Below are 5,816 nucleotides of genomic sequence, written 5' to 3'. Positions count from 1 at the left end.
CTCTCTCTCTCTCTCTCTCTCTCTCTCTCTCTCTCTCTCTCTCTGTCTCATCCTAATTCTCTTTTTTACACTCTCTTACTTTCTTCTCACTCTCAATCTGTCCTCTCCATTTTTTATCATAGTATCTCAACTTTTTCAGATCGGATCAAACATTCACGCATTCGTACGCACGGCACACTGATCTCCGTCGTTATTAAAGTAAGTAGCAAGGAAATCTCTTAAAACGCAGAAGCCCCTGTATTCGATGGCTCTTTTACAGAACGGTAAAAGCTTTCTCGTTTTTTTATTTTTTTCTCTTTTATTTCTTTTTTTTCTCTCTCAAAAAGAAAAAACCCTTGTTAGACGAGCTGACATTCCCCTTTTCAAAGTATCTAACATCGCTAAGTGTTCCCGATGTATAATTCCGTAGCTTGAACTGATCCGAAAATGCTGTTGCATTATATACTCTCCTCTTTCGCGCATTAATCCTTCTCGAGAAAATCGAACCTAACTCTTCGTCTGATGAAGGAAACGTTGAATTCATTAAAGGACGATCGAACGAATGATCTATCGATCAGTCTTAGGGCGTACCAGCTCGTCGAGTTACGTAACAACGTTCATTCATTTTACATAGAATTTAGGTATAAAGTTTCGTTCAAATATACCGACATATAATCATGTGAGAGTGTAATGTATAAGTATATACTGTAGAATAATTTTTCTTTTTTTCGAGCGACGATACGCTATATGCCAACGTGATAAAAGCGCGTCCGAAATAAATTACACGGTGAAAACGTTGTCAGGTCATTATTGCATTGACGATTATTGATCATTAAATCTTATGACTAACAATAAGTTAATCATTTAGTTTAATTTGGAAGTAACTGAAACTGAATTTACGATAATATCCAAAGAAAACTACGTTCGGTTTCGAATTCGTTGCATAAATATCGACTATATAATAAACGATCAGTTGCCTGATCTTTATCGAAACTGAATAATATAATAACTCAAGATAACGAGCAACTCCAACCTGACAGCGTATCTCAGAATATTTTTCTCGATTTCATAACGGTGTCACGTTACCTTTCGTATTTTTAACACATTTTATTTATTTTTATTTTTATTTTTATACTTATCATTATTATTATTATGGATCACTAAGGGATCTAAACCCTTTCTTTTTATTTTTCACTTTTTTCATTTTTTTTTTCATTTTTTCTTTTTTTTTTTTTTTTTTTTTTACAAACAAACTTCTCAGTCTGACTTCATCTTGCACTCACACGCGCACACACCTCCGATTGCCTTACAAAAATCGCGTAGGAAAATATAAACGAAATTCTGCAGTATCTCTCTCTCCTTTTTTTTTCTTTTTGTCGCTTTTTTTTTTATTTTAGTTCTGAAATTATTTTCTCAGACTTTTGGATTCGAAACAGTCATGCATCCTTTATTTGTTTTTTCTTGTAATCTCTGTCTTTCTCTGTCTCTCTCTTTCTTTATCTTTCTCTATCTTCTTTTTTCATCGTTTCTGTCATTTAATTTTCTTTCCCCTCGAACTATTTGTTTAATCTGGCTACGCGCGTGCGTTTTCGATTAATAAAATATAATAATTTCGAACTTTCTAAGATAAAATATTATCTCCGTTTCTTTCTTCGCTTTCTCTCTTTCTCTCTCTCTCTCTCTCTCTCTCTCTCTCTCTCTCTCTCTCTCTCTCTCTCTCTCTCTCTCTCTTTCACTTTTTCTCATTCTTCTTGTGTGTCGTCACAATTTTGTTCAAATTTTGCAAAATATTCTATCGCTTTAATCCTAAGATTCGCATGCTTTTTATACTTTTATTACCGCCTTGTACCGCTCGCACGATCATCTATAATATTATAACGAAAGTGCCAAACGAGCACTCACGCACAAGGTATGTATGTTTTGTTTTAAAAATAAGACGAATGCTATTCCTTGTCGTTTACTTTTTTTTTTCTTTTAGTTCCTTTTTTTCCGTGTGTTTTCTTTTGCACGTAACGCGTAACGGGTGAGAAGAAAATTGCTATGAGTGGCGGCTCTCGAGTTTGAAAAAGGGCGCGTCATACATACATACATACATATATATATATATATATATATATATATATATATATATATATACCGGGCTTCTTATTTTCTTCGCCCGTTTGATACGCGCTACGAAACCGTAGAAAAGTTTAACGAGAGGAAAAAATATCGCCCGAAGTAAAAGAGCTTGAACTTTAGGCCCACCCGTCACGTGGTCACACTTAAAAACTATTACCCTTACGTAACAATATCTAGACTAGTACGAACGGTATACTTCTTCCACCCTCTACCATTCACTGCACCCACCTTCTTATCCTAATTCACATTTATCTCTCTCTGCATACGTCCATTTATTTCTCTTGAAAATACGAATTAACGATCCCTACCAATGTTCGCGATTAAACGCACGGAGAAGAGTATGGCTTTTCACCTCCACGACGATCTCACTCCGTTCGAAAAAGCATTTTTTCTCATTCTCTCTCTCTCTCTCTCTCTCTCTCTCTCTCTCTCTCTTTCTCTTTCTCTCTCTCTCTCTCTCTCTCTCTCTCTCTCTCTCTCTCTCTCTCTCTCTCTCTCTCTTTTGTTCCCCCTTTCGTTCTGTCTTCTACACGCGTTCGTTAATTACACATATTCATTTTCATTCTCTCCCTACATTCCATTCCTCAATTCCATGTAAATTCGAAGAAAGAGGAGTGCCAATACGAAATGTCGATATCTTTTTTGCGAACGTCCGTACGATGTGACTGCATCATTAATCGAGATCCGCTTTTTTTATCTCATATATACAGTTTCCTTCGACGCTGGACCAAGAATAAGTAAAAATATATACATACATACATATATATATATATATATATATATATATATATATATATATAAAATACTATATCGCATATATTTATATATGTGTGTGTGCATGTGTGTGTGTGTGTGTAAGCATGGACTCTCGTCTTATCGATTTCGAATGAGCAAGTAATCTTTATTTACAAACTCGTTGAAGCACTTTTTCTTTTCTTTTATCAGTCGAAAAATATGAAAAATTGGTAATTATTTTATCGAACGTCGAAGACACCGACATTTCTTTTTTCATTGTCTACGGTACATATGTACGTACATATTTACAAATCTACAAGTAAAACACATTCTTTCTCTTTCTTTCTTTCTCATTTGTTTCTTATTTCTCTCTTTATCTCTCCCTTCTTTCGTGTCAGATCGAATCAAAGCACACGAGCTCGTTGAGGAGACGAAAAGGTGAGCACAAAAATTCGCGGAAAATTCTCTATTATCGATTCGATCTGATCTACGTCGAGATATACATACGTAAGGTTCTTTCATTCTTCTTTATCTATTCTTTTTCTCTTGTATTATACCCGTCTTTGTCTAGAAAGGTTAAACAACCGCTCCTTGCTGCATTTCTTTTATGGAAAAATACTATGTAATATACATGTACGAATATATCTATACATACATGTATGTATACAATATTATATAAATATATGTATATATATATATACATATATACACATATATATATACATATATTGCATACGAATGCTATTCGTTCAAATGATCTAATCTGTTTATCTTTTTATATTCGGCCACCTTCGATCTCTCACTTTCTCTCTTTCTCTCTCTCTGTCTCTCTTTCTCTTTCTTTTTCTTTGTATATAATCTGTACATTGCTAAAGATAATTCTTCGCAAATATTTTCAAAACGTATCGCAAAGATGGAACGGACAAAGTACGAGCATTTTACGTACATAATATGTTTTAATAACATTCCATCGCACTTTTTCCCTCCTCGCTCTTCCACCGTCTTTACGTAATAGAGATAAACTATACAATCATAATTTGTAACCATCCAAATAATATGCACTCTTCTTCATGTCTTTTTTTTTTTTCTTTTTCGTGTACAGTATACAATTGTACGTACTCTCTATGTATTTACATGAAAAGATTATGAGTCCCGAACTATAAGTACTTCCTCTTCTCTTTTTTCTTTCATTCACTAATTGTTTCTCTCTCTCTCTCTCTCTCTCTCTCTCTCTCTCTGTCTCTCTCTTCATTTTCATTTCTAGCTTTCACTCTATTTTTCTTACCATCTCGTCGTACACGACTTGCATACATATATCCATACATCTATACATCCATAGATCCATACATAAATTCGTACATACACACGTACATTTACACTCGTATCAACTCACCGACATTATTGTGTTATTATTCGTTTGTACTAAGTCGTACGCTTCTTTAGCCTCGCAGGTAGTAGACACGTCCGTATAATAAGATAATCTACGGAGATAATAAAGTATGTACCATTATTCATACGTCCATCGTATGTCCGATTATATCTTGCAAAAAATCGTTACACGTCTCTGCGTCTCTTCCTGTTTCTCCTTTCTCTTTCTCTTTCTCTCTCTTTTTTCCTTTTATTTTCGTTCGTTCGTTCGCAGGCATTGTATAATAGTAAAAACATGCCCTTTACGCATGAAATTGAGTAAAGATAGGCTCTTGGAATTGTCTTAGCAAGTGTTTCTCTCTCTCTCTCTCTCTCTCTCTCTCTCTCTCTCTCTCTCTCTCTCTCTCTCTCTCTCTTTCGTTCATTCTTTTATATACTCTCTCCCTTTCTTTCTATCGTTCTCTTTCTCACTACATTTCCATTGATAAAGATATTAGTATTAAAAAAAAAAATATCTTGCTCGATTTAACACACTCATAAGTATATACGGACGAATTAGAGATAATTCAAAATCGAATCATTTATATTTGCGCGTTCTTCGAAAATCGCAATAATACTTCACGTACTTTCTACCTTCGTTTCTACGCTTTTCCTTTGCTTTTATTTTTTTTTTTTGTTCGTTTACTTAGAAAGACTCAACACGTCGATAAGAACAACGATCATTGCACTATAACATAATAATAATGACAATAATATAATAATATTAATAATAATAATAATATTAATAATAATAATAATAATAATAATAATAATAATAATAATAATAATAATAATAATAGTAATATTAATAATTATAATAGTAATGAAAAGAGAAGGAGAAGAAGTAGAAGAAGAAAAACGAAAAAGCAACTGGCAAGCATTTCGCACACACTGCAGAGCTATATCACGTATATTGAGCAATAGTAAATAGTATAATATTAATGAGTCATTGATAATGACAAATAACGATAAATATACGTATGTATGTATGTATAGTAATAAGTAGTAAGGGACGTTGGTCCTCGAATGAATAAGAAGAAACTCGCGTTTCTACTGGTGCGATAGTTAGATAATATAAAAATGATATATCTGCATCTATCTCTCTTTCTCTCTCTCTCACTCTCTCTCTCTCTCTCTCTCTCTCTCTCTCTCTCTCTTCATAAAAAATTGCTTAATATTAAACAGCTAATATGTACGATCAAATAGTAGTAGTAGTAGTAGCGTGCTCACAAGTCGCGACTCGGAGTCAATAACGGAAGCATATGTAAGCTTACATATTCGAATAAAAACCTAATATTTAAGTATAAAGTAAACTCTCTCTCTCTCTCTCTCTCTCTCCCTCTCTCTCTCTCTCCCTCTCTCTCTCTCCTTATCTATCTATCTATCTATCTCCAAATCTTCATTTCTGTCAATCTCTGTCAACTTAAGAAACAGTAACGCGCGCGCAAAACAAATATTGCGATAGCACCTTAACCATTTTGTTTGTTTATTTGTTTGTTTCTTTCTTCGTTTATCACTAATTTTATCTCTCTCTCTCTCTCTCTCTCTCTCACTCTCTCTCTCTCTCTCTCTCT

This window comes from Vespula pensylvanica, chromosome 1 (genome assembly GCF_014466175.1).
Source record: "Vespula pensylvanica isolate Volc-1 chromosome 1, ASM1446617v1, whole genome shotgun sequence".
NCBI lineage: Eukaryota > Metazoa > Arthropoda > Insecta > Hymenoptera > Vespidae > Vespula > Vespula pensylvanica.
The sequence above is the reverse complement of the archived record's forward strand: the minus strand, read 5'-3'. Positions refer to the sequence as shown.